The sequence below is a fragment of the Melospiza melodia genome, chromosome 6 (genome assembly GCF_035770615.1).
Source record: "Melospiza melodia melodia isolate bMelMel2 chromosome 6, bMelMel2.pri, whole genome shotgun sequence".
NCBI classification, from domain to species: Eukaryota; Metazoa; Chordata; class Aves; order Passeriformes; family Passerellidae; genus Melospiza; species Melospiza melodia.
In genome coordinates this window covers 69,270,251-69,291,228 of record NC_086199.1, presented here as the reverse complement: position 1 = coordinate 69,291,228, position 20,978 = coordinate 69,270,251, and the positions used below count along the sequence as shown (strand labels likewise).

At 38.8% G+C, this 20,978-nt stretch overlaps 1 long non-coding RNA gene across 1 annotated transcript; it reads right to left on the bottom strand.

Moving 5' to 3' along the window:
• Positions 1-7,157: 7,157 nt before the first annotated feature.
• LOC134419871 (uncharacterized) lies at positions 7,158-17,253 on the bottom strand. The gene is made up of 2 exons (XR_010028184.1): positions 16,820-17,253; positions 7,158-7,927 (listed from the first exon to the last, which is right to left on the bottom strand). It is a non-coding gene; the product is annotated as an uncharacterized LOC134419871 (long non-coding RNA).
• Between the last annotated feature and the right edge of the window lie 3,725 nt (positions 17,254-20,978).

The following is a 20,978-nucleotide window of genomic DNA, read 5'->3' as shown; positions in this document are numbered from 1 at the left end:
CGGGACTTACTTGTGCAAAAAATAATTCACCCCATTGTAGAATAGAAGATCTGCAGAAAATGTGTTGTTGTGTTTGCTGCGAGGTTTGAAGGAAGTAGCTTAGAGGAAGGAAATTTATGTCTGTTCCTCTCAGCTCAGCGAGAGAGATTGCACGCAGTTCAGTTCTTGCCTACAGAGCTTGTCTCAGGTCAGTGCCTACACAAATTAAATTCCCAAATTTGACAGATGGGATGTGTTTGGTGTGCATGTTCTCAGTTGCGTGCTGTGTCCCTACATGAAGTAGCTGGAAAAGGAGAGGCGTTGGAAAGGGGATGGGTGTTGTTTTGGGAGAAGGTTCCAGGTCTGGCAGGAGGACAGTCAGTGCAGCTTGGGAGGCTGCAGCTCAGTGTGACACAGACCACCCTGAGGGGCACAAGCAGCACCCAGAGACAACCAAGTGAACTTCCTTGGGATCAGAGGAGACTGGAAGAGTTTGGTGCGGTCCAGAAAGCCACACAGCTCTCCAAAGTGATTCCCATGAGAAAGGGTCTCTCTCCAAGGTCACAATGAGGAGAGGAGAGATTTGTTTGGAAAACTGTTTCATTTTCATTCTGTCAGATGTGGTCACTTGGAATTTTTTGCAACTTAAAAGCCAGATTATTTCTGTTTGTTTCATATAACTTATCCCTTCTTCAGTTTGAAAGCCTTTTGCCTTCTTACATTGTCTTCCTACAGACTGAGATCTAGGCAGAGCCAGATCGCACAATTGCTGCCTTTCTATAAATCAGTAATTTCTGGGCATTCAGTATTTCTATAGCTCCTGTCTGTAAAAGACACTATCAGCTGATCTTTGGTGTGGCTTTCAGTTGGTTTTGATGTGATAATAGAGCTGACAATAACTTCCTGCATGTGAAACCTTTGTTCTGCAGCTTTGCTATCTGGGTGCTGCCTTCTGCACCAACACTGTCTGGTTCAATGATTTTGACAGAAATGTCTATATTTTTCTTTTCTGGCCTCTGTATTTTTCTTAGCTACTCTTCTGCATATGTGCTTAGGTCTGTAGAGCTTTTGATGACTCAGCTTGTTTGAAATGTGCAGTTCTTTGTGGTGCAAGTAGGAAGAGACCTAAGTAAAACAGTTGACTGTGACAGATTGTAGGCAGGCAGGGCTCTTCCTGTGCTTCATAAAATCTGCTAGGGTGCACGGCTGTGAGAGGAAATGGCGCCACGAGTCTTCTCACCATATATGGGTCTGGAGAAGTATTTATATTTTCATGTAAGGCTAAGACAGATTTATTCCCAGTTCATTTCAGTTCTTGCCGCTCAGTTCTGTTTTTATTCACACTTGCTCATAGCTTTCACACACTTGCACAATCACATGCAAATTTGAAAATCTGCATGAAAAACTAATAATAGATTTGAAGGTCATGATGTTATTTAATGCTTTAGGGAACGTGGTACAGTGAACATACTATGCAGGAAGTGCATCTTATCAAGCAGGTGCCCTTGCCATGTTCAGCAAATGATACTTCTACGTGGTCCCTGGCAGGCGGTCTCAGAGCTACAAGTGTTCAGTACATCTGGCCCTAATGCTTGGGGACTACATCAGCATAAAGGCTGCCATTTCTAATTACTGCCAAATCAGAAAGTGCAGCAGGAGGATCTTTCTAGTCCCGACTTCTTCCGAGTCATGTGCCGGTCCTGAGCTGTAGCAGTGTGTAATGAGCTGGTGGGCATTTGTTGTTCTCTGCAAGGGTCCTTTCATAGGGCCTTTCAAAAAAGTCTCTGCCCCATCTTTAAGTATTCTTAGACTATTCTCATCTAAAGAAAATGTGGCAGGAAGAAGGAATTAGAGCTATTAAACACTCAGATAAGGAGATGAAAATATAGGAAGTAAATAATGAGACAGGTAGGATAATATAAAAAGAGAGTGCTTTTCAGTCATTATCAGTCTTAATGTTGAAAGTCCTTAAGTCAAAGGTATTAAGGCACATCCAAACATTTGACCATAATCTGCAGTGTAAGAAGGCCCTAGAAGACATGATGAGGTTTTGAGAATCAATGTCCTTGTCCATCATGGCCAGGATACTCAGTGCTTGTGAATATATGAATATGAAAGAATGTTTGTTAAAGAATGAATGAGTTAAAACCATGTGAGAAGGACAGTGACTGAGTGAAGATAATTTTGACTGAAATAAAATTGCCTATTTTTCCTTTCTGGTCTCTCACCAAGTTTAGTCACAATACTTGTGTAACACTGGTGCCATCAGTTAAATTCAGAAATACATAACCAATTTTACATTGTGTTAGTGATGTTATAACATTTAGAAGGGATAGGAGAAGAGGCTCATTATATTTTGATATTGAATATGTGTAATTCAGAACTTAAGAGTGAAGAAGCACCAGGACAGCATTATTGTTCCTTTCCTTGACATGTGAGTAGGTAGGTAAGGAGGCCCTGTCACTACAAATTCAGTATTAAAAATGTATATTCTGTTGAGAATTGTCTACTTTTATTAACAGCAAGTAGAATTGCCAAGTTCATTTTTCAGGGGAAGCGATGTTGCTACTGGCACTGAATGTATTCCTCAACATTTCCAAAAGTGCATTGTTGCATACATTGTTTGTGTAGCATTTATTCATGTTGTTTGCTATGTTTCTCTATGTGATCATAGTGATAGACTGTACTGTTGAATTCACAGTTCTCAGTTTGCTTTTGGGTCAAATGCTGATGAAAAGTGCATCATTCAGCCAGAGCCATAACACACTGCCTCGCAGTTGCTGAGGCTCTAAGGGTTGGTTATTTGCAGGAAGAAAAGGACACGTTCCTGCATTCACACACTGGAGCAACAAATGAGAAATGGGATCACGAACTGGGAAACACAAGGGTTTTATATCTAAACCACTGTCTGGATGCATTTCCCTTGGGGAAATGTGCTTTGGGGAAGTGCTGTTGCTGGTGCATTTCCCCTAAGCACGGTGGGAAGGACACTGCTGTGCTGCTCAGCATTGCCTTTGTGAAGTGCCACGTGCTCTTTACAATGGCACGGACCCCTCTGTGCCAATGGGAATTTCGCCTGCTATGAGCCATTAATACTGAGGTCACCATCTGCTTCTTTCTGCTTCTGGGTGAGACAAGGACTGTCTTTTTTCTTTTTTTTTTTCCACACAGTTTGCAGCCAATGTTTGAGTTTTAATATCTTTAGTAAAGGAAGAGAAAGAGGTGCATCAAATGAATAATTATCCTAGAGGCTTTTTGTGCATTAGTTACACAGGAAAAGCTGTCAGACTGCAGTCCTGAGACCAACAGTGGGAGTTTATAGATTTTGAAAAGGTGGCAGCTCAGACTCTTCTTCTGTATTACAACTCTGTGAATGTGCTGATGTGGTTTTACACATGAAACTATTGCGCTCAAAATTTTAGTCCTGGCACTCATGTACTATCTTCTACAATACAAGACATAATGGTGCTTTCTGATATGAAAATATTTTTCTCCATACGATCATTTGCGCTCTTCTCGCAGAGTTTAAAACACAACCATTTTTATTTTCTAATGTTGCATCTTATTTGTGCAGGAGCACTAATTACAAAGACACAGAGCAGTAGAAAATCTGAGTCAAAATGTCAGTGACGGCCATCAGATTGGAGAAACACACTGTCTCCATTAAAGTGTCGTTAACCTTTGGTTGAATCCAGGACCAAAAGCTCTCAAATTAATATTAAGAGGGAGTTTGCAAAATGAAATGCTGGAAAGATGAGTAAAGAACCAACCCAGTGCACTGACCAAGCTAACTTTCAGGACATTTAGTAGAGCAGCATTGTTAGGGAATAATGGGCACTTTTATTGGTAAACTGAGCACTTTCAGTGTAGCTAATGAGACACAGGAAACATGCAGGTTCCTCATACAGTTTTTCTTACCACTTTTCAGATTAAATTGGCAGCACAACATCTTTCTTCTATATTGTAATACAATATTTAATTTAAGTTTGAGCGTTGGTTTGAGATACATTTTGCATGAAAGGTCTTTCACAGAATAACATTGCTGTATTTTTACACTGTCGGATACAAGAAGCAAATGTAGACACATGAGATATACCACAGAGGTTGTTTGAGGTGAGAGCTGAATAAGGTAGATAGCAGATCCAGTATCCAGTCACTTGAATGAAAAGAACACTGAATGCCTGGGACAAAAACTGCGGAAGTGTGTTTTTGTTAGAGTGCTGTGGGTTGCGCCCCCACTCTCAACTTAATCTTTCCTACTGCAGTTTCTGCTTGTTTAAAGAACTGTCTTGTTGAAGTCTTAATGTGTCCCCTACTCCTTTTCAGATGAATATTTATTGACTCATTACAAGATTTTACAAGTAAAAGCAATGTTGGGGATTATTTGCTTTTTTTCATCATGTTCTAAAACTTCCTAAGTGATCAACAAAGAAATTTTGATATTTCACTTGACATTTAGATTTTGCATAGTGTCATGAAACAACCAAATATTTCCTCTAATGACTAGTCTGGGAATCCCATATAAATAAAGCCATACTTCAGTGTAGTATGTTTGCTTATTTGTTTAGACAGATAAAACTGAGGAGTTTAAACAACATGCCAAGGGTCCCCCAAATCTGACTAGTTTTATTATTTCCAGATGTCACTTTGTAATACCTGTTCATTGCAGGCTGAGGTCAAGAGAAGGGTTTTTCAGTGGTATCAGACAAAGCTGCAGTATGCCTTTTGTGACAACAGAAATTCAGTGTGAGATGAATGCAGCACAGAATACTAAAGCTCAGTATGCCCCAGTTTCGTGGCTGACTGGAAAGCAGGGCTGTTCCAAACTGAAGGTAGAACAGTGGGGGGTTCTCCTTGTACAAAAGTCGGGTTCTTGTTTGTCTGCCAAGTCCCAGCTATCCCCAGGAAGTGGAGCACTTTTAGAGACTGTTACAAATCACCAATACTTGAAATACCTCTTCAGTGTACTATATTCCTTTCAAATATAGGAACAAACATGCAGATTTTGGAAAAATTAAGCCTCTGTTGCATATTCTTACTTGATGTCTTTGAGGAGTCAAGTGATAGCTTTTCACTCATTGCCATTTCCTATGCTAATTCTGGTAAAAGTAGTAGTAATATTGGGACTTAAGGTTTTATATTTCATAGAATCACAGAATGGTGATGTCAGAAGGGACCTCTGAAATCATCTGATCCAAGCCCCATCTCAAGAAGATTTGCCTAGAAGCAGCTGCTGAGGGGCAATTCCAGGAGGATTCTGAACGTGTCCGAGTATGGTGACTCCACAGCCTCTGAGTTACCTGTGCCAGTGCACAGTCAGCCTCATAGGAAAAATCCTTTTCCATATGTTCCAGCAGAATTTCCTGTGCCTGCTTGTGCCCATTGCCCCCTGTGCTGTCAAGGTGCTTGAAGATATCAGGTTATTTTGCCCCAGTATTGACCGGTTACTGGGGTACACGACTGGTTACTGGTTTCAAACTCAACTTGGTGCCACTGATCGCCACCCTGTGGGCCCTGCCACCCAGCCTGCTTTCAATCCATGTCAGTTCTGCTTCACCTCAATTTTCTTCAGATTTTCTTCATACTGAGGATAGATTGTTACTCAAATCTAAGTAGAGCTGAAACAATCATATATCAATAGAAACAGTTTGGTCTTAATATATTTTAATTTTAGATTGTAGTGGTTTGGTAATGCAAATGAATGTGGAGATCTGTCACTATAATTTTGTCCAAAATCCTGGCAGAGTTTTCTTTTAGATAACTGCTAGTAGGAGATAAAATACTGTTGCTTCATATTTGATTTTTTTCCTTCACCTGACTGTTTCAGTACAGCATAGTGTTAAATTTAGTTACCTTTTCTGTTTGCTACAGGAATAGAGAAAGTACTTGTAGAGCACAAAGCTGATGATTGCATTACCACCTCTAGACATGAGAAAGCTTCAGCTACTCATTTTGCTCGTGGCTTCCTAGCAGTTCATGCTAGGTATGGACAGCTGGATACTTTGAGGTGTCCCCAAACCACTGAATTTTGGCCATTTAGCAGTTGTCCAGTTCTCCTCACTGATAATTTGCATTCAGAATAGTGTTCTCTTGCTAATTCCGTAAGTGTTGGACTAACTCCTGTGTTTGTTGGTGGATTGTGTGTTCTTCATCTGAACTTTCAGGTTTTTGCATCAGCTATCTTGTTATGTGGAAGTGTGACTACAAACTTTGTCAAACAAAAACTGAAACCTCTAATGTCCTGTACTTATGCTTTTTCAAATTAACAGAGACTTCTGATGATGAAATTCTAGTCAGGTAATTTTCAGTTTGCTAAAATGAATTTTTTTAATTGACATAAGGCATCTCTAAAATAGGAATGTTATTTGGTCTTTGGAGGAGATTAAAGAATAGTTGTGTAGTTTTATTCTGCTCCTAAACCTTTCATGTCCAGTGTCCCTTTTATCTGTGTCTTGATGTGACAGATATTTTCAAATACTGAGAGTACTTGACGCCTTTTTCCTGAGAAGTTGCTTTTATTTTATTTGTTTTCCTTACCTTCAGTATTTCTGGCCAGAGCACAGAAGAGCTTGCTTGGCATTGCAAATCACAAAAATTCAAGATTCATCAAAATATCAAAGTTTCTTGGTGCAGCATCAACCCTTTAAGTCCTTTGAATTTTGTCTAGAGTTTATAATATATCTCTGTCCCTGGACTGTACAGGGTGTGTTCTTAAGCCTTTTAATGTTGCACAGTCAATGGAAATGCCACAATTAACACGATATTACTTATTTTTAAACTAACCTTTTGTCAACAAAAAATCCCTTTGAGCTGCTCATTTAACTTGTTGGGTGTCATGCCTCTTGTCCCAGGGGAACCCATCCCTCGCTGTCTGTGCTGTGCTGTGACATTGACAGCTTTTTGCTGAAGGGAATATTCACATATTTTTCCCAGGTAAAGAGACAGCAATATGATGAAATTTTGGGAAGCAGATACAATAAGAAAGGCAATCACAAAAAAAATACAGCTGTGGGGCTCACAGGACTTACACATAGCTGTGAGGCCCCTGTGTTCTATTCCTGGCTCTGTCATTGTCTGGTGCTATTGTGAACTAGTAAATTAACCTTGTTCTGTGACTGCAGCACCATTTATTAAGTAGGAATGATAATGCTTAGCACCACAACGGGGCAGTGTAATTCTTTGCTAATTAATATTTATTAAGTGCCAGATTCTCCATAACTCTGCACCTTTGCAATCATTTACATCTGTGCAAAATGAAGACAAAGTGGCTGAAAAGTGCTGTTATATTTTATACCTACTGCTTGCCAGCGTGAAGGGTAGTACCAAGATTGCAGCAATGGAGGATCTGTCTCAAATAATTTTTGAGACACTTTTGCCTGTAGGCACAGACCTACTAATTCAGGAGTGGAAGCACCCCTAACACATATATCCACAATTCTTCTTCTTAGAACATGGCACAGAGCAAAGTTACTGTCATGTTACTTAAGGTACAAACTTGCAGGACACTACTTCCCAGCTTGCTGCCTATGTGCATATTCTTAGATCCTAAGGTAGTTTATCTGCCAGTGCAGAAGGATTAAAGTCTGTTATTTACTGTGACAGTGTAAAAATTAATACCCCAGCTGAACCTTGCAATAACTCTTTTGTACCTCCAGGTTATTTTGATAAGCTTAGTGATCACATATTTTTAATTTTGTTTCAATATTGTAGCAAGTATTTAAAATATGATAAGGAATACAGGAATTCAATGAAACAAAAGAATTTAAAACTTTTGAGTCTTTTGCAGGTCGTTTGCCTGCTTTCTTTTTATATGGAAGAAGGCTTCAGATGTGAGCTTATTTTCCTTCTTTCCTTCAGTAATATTTTCCTTCTGGAGGTCTTTCAGTTGTCCCCAACAGGTGAATAGAATCACTGCTCTGTCATGTTCTTGGTTAGGCTGCCCAGAAGACTGCAAGACAAAATGCCACCTTAATTAATTGATGAAAATTAACAAAGAAAACGAGTAAGAGAAAAACCATCAGGCTAGCACAGAAGATGGGGGTGAGGGGGGGTTGTGATTTGGCAAGATCTTTGCAGAATCTTTTTGGCAGGTTGATACAAATCAATGCCTGTTTGCCATGCCTGGCCCAGCTTTTCTCTCAGCTAAATTTAAAGCTTCTTTTGAAATCTGACTGCATGACTGCACACTCTAGGCTATGGAAAAATGAATAAGAAGTGCCAGTAGTTTTGGAATTAAGAAAAGGAAATGTTACTTACTAGATTTTGCATTTACTGTTCTCATAGGCTGAAGGCGGAAGGTTATTGCAGCTTTATTCCTGTTCAGTTCAGGTTTCATTTGAAAAATTATGGAAATAAGACATTTTGTTCATTTTCTGTCCACTTGTCCTCAATTCTTTGCTTTGCATACAGCACTGGGCAGAATAATGTATATGTTAATCACAAAATTGCTTTAGTGCACATTCTTATTGCCTCTTTGATTATGGGCCTGTCACCAAGAGCTGAGCTGCTCAGAATACTCTCTGATTAATCATGTTCTCATCAAACACTTCACTTGCAGAGTATCAGATAATGATCCTCCTCACAGAGAGTTAAAGGTTTTCCAATAAATAGAAACTGTGGCTGTTGAGAACTCCAGACAGTGTGCTACCCAATAATTAAAGTGATGGGAAACTATTCTGTCTGTGCTTGTCTCTAGAAGATTAGCACATTAAAATATTCACTCTTATGATTCCAAGCAAAATCTAGGGTAAGAGAAACACCAGATGAGGTGATATGAAGTAAGCATGAGCATGATCAGCAAGTATGAATCTATATTAAATAAATGCCCTACCTTGCAGGCTCCATGACAATCCTCCATCTGCTGTTATTGCACAAACAGAAATGTGTTTTCTTGTGGCATCTGTTTGTGTTTGTGTTTGCTCACAGAGAGTATCACGTAGCTGAAAGAGTCCAACTCATCCTGTCATAAACTTTATCCTGTTCAATCTGTCTGCTTTAGCCACTGTAATGTGTGCTCTAGTTCCTTGTCCAGTCTGTAGCTCAAGAAACAGGATTTTCCCTGGAGAGTCCTTTACCTTCTGACACTGTGGGTAATAGGTATTTTATATTGCAGATTGAAATGGACCAGTTAGAAAATAGCTCTTGATATTCTTTAGTACAGAAAATAAAACAGGTTCCAGAAGGCAAAACTGAATGAATTAGAGAGGCAGGAGGGGAAATCTGCTTTCATGCCTTGTCTGCTACATAAATATTTTGAATATTCAAATATTTTTATTGTATATCCTCCTTGATTTTTACACTCTGCAAGGCTGCAAGATGAAGGGGTATGAAAAATCTGGAGCTGCCCATTTCTGTGATGTGATGACGGATACAGGACATACTTTTATGTATACTATATACTTATAATATGTACATTATAAATGCATATTATATTTTGAAAAGACATCAAATCACTAATTAAAATAGTGACCACTTACAGATAAGTCAGTAATCACTCAATAAAAATGATGACAGTAGTTTGTTGAGGTTTTTTAGGTCTTGAGCAGAGTGAGATATACCTCATCAAAAGATAGGGTTTATCAGGTAGCTGAGTTACCAAGAAAGTGGTTTACCAAGCTAGCACATACTGCCCGATTTCAGTACTATTTATGAATTTGCTCTTAGCCCATGGCAATCATAAAGTAAATTTGATTTGGTTTAGTCAGCACTGAAGCAATCTTAAACTGGATCAGATTCCCTCATATTGAGGGAATATGAGGGAATACAGGTAATAAGGGTAAATACCGAGTGTATTTTGGATGAGCCATGGTAAGCTGTCAGACTCCAGTAAGGTGACTGTTTGCCTTATTCCTTTTTCTGCTCCAAGCTGCAGACCACACAGGTGTAGCTGCATTTCTCTTCACAGAGAAAAGCAAGGCACAGCTTCCCAAGGATATTTCTGGGATTCACATTCTCTGAACCTCAGAGAAAGAAAAAAACAATTCTTATTCAATTGCTGCTCCTCTTGCTGTTCACAAGAGGAATGCATTGTGGAAGATTGTTTACAAAGGAGAATTGGTGTTTGGATTCTGGTGTGAGTGTTTTGATTCATTGACCAATTGAAGCCACGTGTGTGTGTTGGGACTGTCGGCTGACAGTCACAAGGTGCTGTTCAGTTGAGTGCAAGGCAGATTCTGTGTAATATAGTGTAATATAATATAGAATTATACAGTATAATAAAGTAATTAATTAGCCTTCTGATATCCATGGAGTCAGATGCATCATTTTTCCCTGCCGCGGGGGTTGCCTTTGTTTCCGATAGAGAGGGAACAGAGAAGAGGTTTAATACAATAGCTGATGTAAAGATCCTGAGTGTCAGGAGACCTTCATTTAATCTCTGCTTTTCCACTCACTTGAAACATGACGCTGAAAAAATCATTACAGACCCCACACCAGAGCGCCTCCAAATTCTGGTACTGCATAGTAATTCTCATCTACTCTTGTAAGACATTTTATATCCTCTGATTAAAGGTTGAATTTAAAGGTGTATCCTTCCATAAAGACTAATTAGGTCAGGTTTTGTTATGTATTAGATTTTTATGAATGGGTCCCTTAACAGAGAAAAATTCTCTATGTTATCAAATAACTGACTAAATGTAAAATCATTTTAAATTGTGGCTTAAGGGCAGCTAACACCAGATACCCCTTTAATCAAAGGAGTGAAAACTATTAATGAGGGTGAAAGTGAGCCCTATATGTCCAGGTTGTGTGAGACTTGCACACTTGTTAATAAAACACAGAGTTAATTCTGTTGAAATTTAATTTTTTGCAGCACAGTGACTTCCTGAAAGGATGGTGAATCATTCCCTGCATGTTTCCTTGGCCAGAGCTAAGAGTCACAGGGTTGGTAACCTGTTCTGCTCTAGGCATGGTGTTAGCACTCCAGTCAGAGCTGATATTCCTTCACGTTAATCTGAGAAACAGCAAAAATGCTTCTCTCTAATCCTTTCTGGGGGAGGTAGAAATCATGTCTGTGATTTGTTTCTGTTCTCACAGGGCGTGCAAAGGGAAATCTGGCCTGTTTCTTTAAATGTACATCCTCCATTATATTTTCCTGGGGGAAAGAAGGCTGCAGATCTGTGCCTGGCAGTCTGAGCAGAAAATGGTAATTCTGTGATAAGCAGGTTTCCTATTCTTTGGGTGGTAATTGCACTGTCCTATGATGGTTGCTAAAACCCCTGTGATTTCTGCAGTGGTGAAATAAAGTGAGCTCTGCTTGTGTGTTTGGGCTGTTGGTGCTGGATTTTCTCTGGTACTGTTAGCATGGTCCCTGAGCACCTCACAGGTAGGGACAGAGACTTGGAATATGGGCCAGTGTAGAACTAGGAAAGAGAGTGGGTCAGATGCATGGATGGGATAATGTTGTCATCTGAAATGGAAAGAAGGGGCAACAAAATGAGAACTCAGGGTCAAAGGTTTAATTTAGAAATTATCATTGGAAGCAGCATTAATTGAAAAAGTCATATGTTTTCTCTTAAATATTCCCAAATTTCAATCCAGTTGTTGTAATTTGGAATTTAACATTTTAATTATACTAACACATTTTAATCCATATTCACTAAAGTTTTATATGTACTGTTGCAATTAAATTTAATCTAAACCTCAGCAAAATCATCACTTAGCAACTTTCTGCAGTCTGCCCATGTTTGTAGATGGGAGGAAAATATTGTTTCAACTGCTACATTTGAGGTAGGAATGGACTGAGCAGGTTTCCCAAACTTTAAGAAGTAAAGAGAATTAAGAATTGGAAATAGAACTGGATTAGTTCCTACAAGCCTCATTAGTTCCTACCAGCCTTGTTCAGCTCGTTACTGAGCCTCTCAGTATTCCACGAGCTGCTTCAGGGAGTTAAACTCATTAGGAAAAAAATCAAAGAGTTCAGATTTCCTCTTCAGAATATAACTATTTTACAAATAAAGGACTGAGTGATCAGTGCTTGCAAGGGGGAGAGAACGAGTGAGGGTGGAGGTTGGCTACCACTGGTAGCCAAACAAAGTCACTGAAATTTTATTCATTGAAGGCAAAGTTGTGCATGAAATAATTTTGAAATGTCACTCACTTTGGTGAGTTTTCTAGATAAGAATTACACTTATGCCAAAATATTGTCATCAAGTCTTTGTTTTAATTTACCTTTGAATTATGTCATGAGGTTTTCTGTTCATGGTTCAGCTTTCCCACTAATTTTTTTTTCATACATTATAAAAAAAAGTATTATTAGAAACATTCTAGTGAAACAAAGCATTTAGCAAAAAAGTTGCTTCAGGATAAAATGAGGTTTGAAGGAACACAGTGTTGCAGTGGCATGGCAATATATGTGTTTGATAGAGAGAAGAGGTAATTTCAAATTATTTAAACCAATGGAAGTGGTTTGTTGATTTATTTGTAACATGTATTTAAAGGACAATTTATGTGAAATACATACCATCATCCAAAGTTCTAGAAATATTAAATTTTTTTATATATTGGTAATTTGTTCTTGAAAGCAGTGTTATGTTTCCTATGTGGTGGTGAAAATTATATCCTCATTGATAATAACAGTTGAATAAACCTGATAATTCATAATTGTTATTCTAACTCATGAAAGGAAAACAAAATGGTAATTGCTGTACCTTAATTTTAAACCAAAAGCCTAGGGAGCTCTGCAGATTAGTAATTCATTCTAGCAGAAAATTTTGAGATATTCTATTTGGGACTCAAAAGGTGCTTAAAATCTTGCAGTTTCCTTTAAAGAAGAATTTCAATAGTAGTAAATAATATTTGTTATCACATTATGCATTTCTCCAGATGCCTAAATGCAGCACAAAAATCAGCAAATATTGTATATAAAATGAACTTTCTTGTGTGTATTCTTTTAGGCATCTGCTTCAAGATTTTCATTTGCACCTGACCATGAAGTTCTGGTTTTGCTGTGGTACCTGGTTTTCCTGGATGGTAGACTGTTCACATTTTCTCTTGTAAAAATGCTTCAGAAGAGCAATAGTCCTGAAAGCGGTACTGGGTACTTCAAGCTTAATGTTCTATCTCAGCGGAGATGAAGAAATCATGCAATGCTGTATTGATAGCAAGATATTAGCATGAGGCCAAGGTTGGAAAATAAATATCACCTTTAATTCTGTTGCATTTTGCATGTAGATTTGTTAATGCATCTAAGAGTATTTAAGCAAATGTGGCTTGTGTAGGAATCCCAGATGAAAAAAACTTAAAATCCTAAATCCTTTTCATATTCACACTGTTGACTCTTGACTTTCTCCTGTTCATATATATATATATATATATATATATATATATATATATATATATATATATATATATATAATTTCACTTTTGATTCATTAGTCATTTAAATAAATTAGTGACTACATTTTTTTTCAGTAATTATTAATTGATATAATGTATGGCATTCCCATGTTAGGGAACCCATGGTCAGTAATTTCACTGCAAGAAGAGCAGGGTAGTCTGAACTTCTGAACTGGGAAGGTGGCAGAAGGATTGTTGTCCTTGCTGCTTTTGTAGCACTAAGAGGATGGAGGCAAATGGCTACACTGTGTTGACTTTTTTACTGGAGCATCCCAGTGTCTGTTTCTCTGTGAAGCAGAGAATTTCTCCTTTCTCTGAAGCAGAGAATTTCTGCATTGAATGTTTTCCAGATTGCACAGAAGCAGAGATAACAAAATTTCCATCAGGATGACCTGGTAGGAAAAGCACGGGGTGGGGAAATCATAATGTGTGAGTGCTGTTCCTTGCTCTGCTACAGACACCTTAAATAACCTTCAACAAGCCCATGAGAACTCTTTAGCATTTCTCCTTGCATGATACCTAATTCTGAAAGAAAATATGAGTTTTATTGTATTTGTCTTTGCCAACACTAAGTTCTTTCTGAAAAGGAGTCATTATAACAATGCAAAATATTAATTCTTTGACTTTTTAAAAAACTAATGACAAAGGCAATTCTTCTTTTTTGTGGTAGCATTATGTGTGCAAAATTAGATTGGTAGCAATGGCTGAATCAGTACCAAACTCATCAGATCTGAGTCAGCAACTTAAAATAAGATTTAATTTCCTATTTCCAGTACTCTGGATTCACTTTTATGCAGAGAAATTGATTGAGTATTTATTGAGCGATACTGCAAGGAAAAACCTTTTATTTTTTCAGCAGTAAAAACCTTTTTTTTTTTTCTACTCTGGATATGTAACCAACTTTGCATTTTATTTTCAATAGAAGCATCAACTAAGCTTGAATAATCCATACTTCTCTAGCCTGCATCTGATTAAAAATGATCAATTTACTGGACCACTTTTCTATCTACTGTTTAATCGGTAATTGGTTTCAAGTGAAAAAAATACTTCTGTCTAAAAAAACACATTAGTCTTCCAGTGTCTGATGGGAGGTGAATACTGAGGAATATTGATGATGCATATGCACAGAAACCTAATTCTCTAATTCCTGTTTTTCTGCAGCCATCTCTTTTTCATGGAAAACATCCTTCAGTCATTCATGAAAAAATAAATCCATATGTTTTAAAGCTGTTAGGAGGCAAGCAAAGACAGCCTGATACACTCAGCGCCCTAATTGTAGTGTCTTCCCAGGTTTTTCTGGACACACAGGCCTTTACTAAATAAATAAATAAATAAATAAATAAATAAATAAATAAATAAATAAATAAATAAATAAATATAAAGTTCCCCTTTTACTGTCTCACGTGTGCTATATTCATAGATTTCCAAGGAAATTGGCCTGGTCACAGCACCCCCAGTGATGGATCTGTAGCTCTGGCTCTTAAAGCATTAGTGGTCTGTGATGAGCAGCACGGGACAGCTATGAAGGATGGATGGCTGATGATTTTGGTGAAGCTCTGTAAGCATTTTCTGCTTATCTCTTTTTAGTGGATCTGATTACCCATTTTTATCACTGATGTAGACATGTTGATGGTCTGCATTTTCTGTAAGAGTAAATGTGTAATATCATAAATTATTCATTACACCTGTGTGTTTCAATCAGAAGAGGACACAATAAACATCAAGAAAAACAGTAATAAGGGCAATGAAATCTGTGTAAGAGTCCATTCTTGTTAAGGTACTGGAAGACATAAGAGATTGCTCCAAGCTGCCCATACACATATTCTGCTTATTTTTATTAGGTAAAAAACCCTTCCTATTAATCAGTGCATGTCATTGGTTCCTTGTGGAGCAATGTGAGGACTGAGCAGAGTTGACACTTTATGAATGGGACAGAGTTACACAAATGTTCCATGACATGACTCATATTTTTTTTCACTTCTAAATCTTGCTGAATAAACTCATTCCTGCATCCAAAATATTATCTTTATTTAGTTTTGGCAGGAGTGATTTATATCTATTAGGGGCTTACTTAAATGCAAAATATGTTTTAAAAATATATATATGAGTAACATTGATTCATCAGGGTTTTTTATGCTTTAATACCAGGCTAAAAACTCTTGGCTATGTTCAAGTAAGCATCTTAATTCAGGGATCATGTCTGTCTCTGATCCTATGACTGTCATCGCTAATGCTTGTATTAACACACTCATATATCATGAGGTTACAGTCAGATCATAAAATAATCACTGGATTTCCTTGTTAACTTTCATAATACAAGGTTATTAACTCCAGAATTCAAACACTGCAGAATTGGAAAAAGAAGTGAGTTTTCATATCTAAAGCTTTAGTAGAACAATTGTACACAAGACTTAATGAAGAAATTAAGAGAAAAAGGACACTTTGTAGTCAAGGGTAGATCCATCCTTTTTCTGATCTTGAAACACTGTAGTATCTTACTCGTTTATCAGATAAATTTAGTCTTAGTGCCATGCCTTTCTTCCCCAAAGTCTTATCAGTAGAATGTGGATAAAAGGATTTGGGAACAGAAGTCAGTTAAGTTTATACTATGACAGGATAATTTGGACTGGAAAGAAGCACAGGAGATCTCCAGTTCCACCTCCTTCTCCAGTCAGGGTCAGCTGTGGGTTGGACGGGGACACTCAGCTGAGCCTTGCAAACCTGAGGATGGAGGCAGCACAGCCTCTCTGGGCAGCCTCTTCTGCTGTTTGACTGCTCTCATGGAGAAAGGTTTTTCCTTGTGTCTGTTCTGAACTTCTCTTGTTCCAGCTTATGCCCATCCCAGCATGCAGCACTGTGGAGAGGCAGGCTCTTTCCCATAACCTCCTCAGGGTGTAGACAGGCTGCTGCTGTAGGGGTCTCCTGAAATCCCTGCTTCTCCATCTGAACAGGCACAGCTTCCTCAGCTTCTCCTCCCAGGACAAGCAGCCCCCAGCTGTTGTAGTGTGTTCTTAAGTTTCTCGTTTTGTCCCCCCATTTTAAGTATTATTCCCCCTTGTTCTATGTAAAATGGTTCTGCCCTCCCCAGTTTTCCCGCCACTGCCCTCTTGGCAGTTACGTTTCCATGGTTACCCCTTCCCCTGGTTTTGTGAGTTAAGTAAGTTATATAATTTCCCCTCCCATAATTTTCCTTATAAGTAAACTTTTCCTCCTCCCTGGGCCCAGTCAATCACCCCCCACTCCTCCTCGTCTTCGAGAACCTTCTTCTCTCTGGAGGTTGTGGTTGGCTGTGGTCCCGGGGCCCCTCCTTTACTTTGTACTTATTGGATACTTTCGTATGTCGATTATGTGCTGTACTTCCCTGTCCCTTTCCCTATTGGTTAGCTGGGCATCCCTCCTTTATCCACCCCCCTACCTTTAAAACCTTGTTCCTCCCTCTGTTCGTGGCCATTTGCTGGTTGGTGCCTTCTCTGGGTTGGTGCTCCCAGACCATCAATAGACTGACCTTCACCCCCAGCAAGTGGTCGCTCCGTTGTCTCGTCTCTCCAGCGCTGCGAACCCGGTCCGCGATCCAGCCCAGCCCGAGGCCGAGATGCCAAGGGGGACAGGCCTTCGATGCAGCTGAGGTGTCGGCCCATATCCTTCAGCTAGCCGGACTTTGGCCACCTACGCCTCGCCGCACCCAGCCATCCTGATGACCCTCTGCTGAACTCGCTCGTCATCTCTCCTGGCAGACCGAACCTGGACACAGCCCTGTAACTGTGGTCCAACATGTGCATAGCAGAGGCAGTTCATCACTTCCCTTGATCTGTGCTGCTGCTGCTGCTGACACAGCCCAGGAAATTGTTGGCTTTCCTTGCTGGCAGCACACGCTGTTCAGCAGTGTCCACCAAGGCTCCCAGGACCTTGGCAGCGCAGCTGCTCTCCTGCTTGCCAGGAGGCACTCTTCAAAGTACGGATCATAGAATGAAGACATGGAATATTTTATTCTGGTTCCCAAGAAAGATATTTTGACATATTTTTGTTCTTTATGTTTTCTTTGAACAATTAAAGGTCAATTACATCGATCCAATTTTGCAGAGAACTAAAGTTATGACAGAACTCTACATCATCCTGTCTGCGTGTCTTAAATCAGTTGTAACTACTAATCTATCCTTTTTCCCAGGAAGATCCTAGCAAAAGTTTCAAACAATATTATTCTATTTATTGAATTCAGCTTGATTGGAATGTGTTATGATTTTCATATTTTACTGATATTTTATGGGAGAGGAAAATACAATATGTAAATTGACTGTGCAGGAAGAAAAATGGTCAGAAGAGGAAAAGTGAAGCAAAAATAGTATCTGCCAGACAACCAGCAGTTATTCTTTTGCAATTGACTTGTAAAACAGGAACAGGATTTGTGTGTTTCAATCATACCAGTAAACAAATAAATGAAGCCCTTATGCAGCATTTTATGCAGGATACTGTGGACTTTATAGCTTGGTTTTTTTGCCATTTGTAATGAGAAAGGGCAACAGATTGGAAGAAGGCAGCATTAAACCATAAATTAATGAACTGTAATGTCTTTAAATCCCATTGTGAGCTAATGTTAGATTGTCATTGGTTAAATGCTTTCAAGGACTGATATTAATAACACTCTAAAGGGAGAGATGTCAGCTCCCTAATGGAATGGGGCCATTCAAGCAATACGTTTGCAGACTGGTCAGCAAGCTAGCAAGAGCAAAGTGTATGCATGGAGACAAGGAAAAGGGAAGATCAGAGGATCATCACTTAATCCTTCCATCTTAGATTGTCAGAGATGAGAGAATAAATCAGTTTTTCACAAGAACACTTTGTCCTGCTGGGCTTGTGTGATGCTGCAGTTCCAGGAACAAAAGCAACAGGGGAAGATATTTATTACAATACTGCTCTGAAAATGAAATGAAAGCAAGTAAAAAATCCTGCTCCCTAATTACAAAACAGAAAGTTGTTAAAAATATCTCTGTGTTTTCCATTGTGACAGTAACATTCATCCTACAGGGGTTTAGAGATTTTCGTCACTTTCCATGCTTAAGTATGGGCATTCATTTTTGCCATGTTTCATTGCAGCTGCTTAAAAAATGGACATTGGAAATAAAAGAGAAACAAGTCTTTAAATGAAAATGCAGAGGTATTGTAGTAGGACAGGATGGAATTTAGCCAGTTCCTGAAATAATAACTGAATTGATTTTTTTTTTCTTTTGAGAAGATACAAAATTATACTTGAAGGCACATACTACCAGGTCTGTCAGAGGATTTTTCTTCTTTTTTTTTTTTTTTTCGTGGAGGTGGAAGTCCCTGTGGGTCAAAACCATATGCTCAACAGAGATTGGGTCTCCCATGCTATCTTTCTACTGTTACAATGTTCTCTAGGTCCAGAAACCATTCTCTCTGAGCTGTGTTAGCTGCGACAGAAGATGAGACTGGTGCGGGGTCAGATGGTTCAGTACGGGCAGTGCACTGACCAAGATACACGATGGGAAAGCCAAGACAGTGCTGGAGGCTGAAGGATTGCTGGAAAGGCATGAAGAGGGCTTCTGTTAATCCCAATAGAAGGCACAAAGTGGGAGGAGAAAAATTCTGAACGTGGGAGATGAGTTGATATTTTTATTGAGAACTTTTGCCTAGATTAGTTATAATTCTGGACATTAAGATTGCTCACATATTTACAGGGATTGGTGACATCTGTACCCAGGCAGCATCTTTCCCTTTGCTATTACAAAAAGGGTGTTCCTCTGGGAGACAGGAATGGAGAAAATGCTTCTATTTTAGAATAAGAACTGTGGAGATTACAGGGTGGGTGATTCAGGGATAACCAAAGACATGCTAGGATGTAATTGCTGTCTGTTACAAGCACCATATTTAAAAAACAAAACAACAAACCAATATTTTTCATAATGCAGGGGTTTCATCTTAACCTAGGAACACACAGCAGTGCAAAGATGATTAAAAGGTTGCATCTTTTAGTTTTTGGAAAACAAGATCAGCAGATCGTGATGTGTTGGTGGGCGGGTAGAGAGATTTAGAGTCTGCATAACAAACTTGGGAGACACAGATATATCCTTTGGGACATTTTGTCTGTGTGCCAAGGAGCACTCCCTCCTGCAGCACACAGTGTGACTGACGGTTTTAGTTAAGGCTTCAAGGTCACACCCTAATGTATGGGGTTGATTAAAAGATTATTCTGCCATTATTGTACCAATTGTACATTGGTATGGCGCAGATATCTTCTAAAATATAAAAAGAGAATAATCTCCTATATTTCCACATTGATCTATTCTAAACCTAATAGTAAACTCACAATAGCCAAAAAGGTAATAACATAAATACCCTGAAGGGTCTTGTTCCCATTAAACTTGAGAGAGAGATGGATGTGCCTTTCAAAGGACTTTATTGGTTAAATGAAATCACACAAAATAGTCCAATCTTCACAAATTTTAGAAGATGGTACTGTGGCCTATAAAAGGAATGTATTAATCTTTAGCTTTCTTAGTTTTTACATGAAAGACTGTAATTTTCTGTTAGAAAGAAGCATTTTTATTAGTTGTCTGAAAGCAGAAGAAGAGTAAATTTTTACTTTTGGTTTAACAAAAATAACATTGTATACTTTCGGCAAAATATTTCTTGGGAAATACACATTTGAATAAAAAGAGGGTGGGAGCTATTAAGAACAGATATATACACTGAGACTGGCGATAGGAGATCACATGGGAACCTAAGTGATTCTGACAGCTTTTCTGTTTTAATGGTATTCTTGTTTGAGAAAACCCTGGATAAGAACTTGTACTTCTTGCAGCTGCCTATTCTGTGTGAAGCAAAGAGTTCAACAGTTCAGGTATTCCTGAATGCAGTTTGCTTAGATTTCCATCATGGAAAGAGAGCTGTGCTTGATCACGGTGACAGCAGAGGCTCTCAACAATGCTGTGCCAGGCATCAGTGCAGAAGGTGACATGTGGCTGTTGTAGACAAAAGGAAAGGAAGGCAGCAGAGATTAAAATAGTTTTTAGGCATTTTTGAGGATGTTTTGCAAGGCACTGCAAAAAGTTTAAATATCAGTGGTGGTCCACATACTCATTTGGAAACCATCACTTCCGAGATGATCACAAGGGCTCATGAGTCAGGGATTGTCATCCACATCTTCTGCCCGGGTGTGCAGTGAGGACTCCAGTCCCTTTTTAGACAGACAGAGAGCAGAAATTGTGTATATGTCTGACTGCCGGCACAACTTTGGGACTGACAGGAATGGTTTCTATTTTTCCTTCCCCATATGGACTTTCAGAGGAGCAGTGAAGAAAAGCAGTTATTTCTGTTTCCCATACTTCAATTTTCTTTGTACAGAGAAAAAATAAAATAGAAAGAAAATTGAAATAGGAAAAGAAAGGAAAGGTGAATAACAAGGAAGGTCAATTATCAGTTGATGACCATGAATATTGAAATATATGTTATCCCTAAAAGACACAACTTGTGGTGGCTACCCCACACTTTACCCTTAGCAAGTGTGAGAGATTGCTTGTCTTTAGCAAGATTCCTCTCATCCTGTCTGCAGGAACTCTTCAACACCATGTCTGCCCATCCCTAAACTATAAATTCAGCTTCCAAAATCAAATCTGTTCTCTTCTGCATCTCTTCAGTCCTGTTATTTC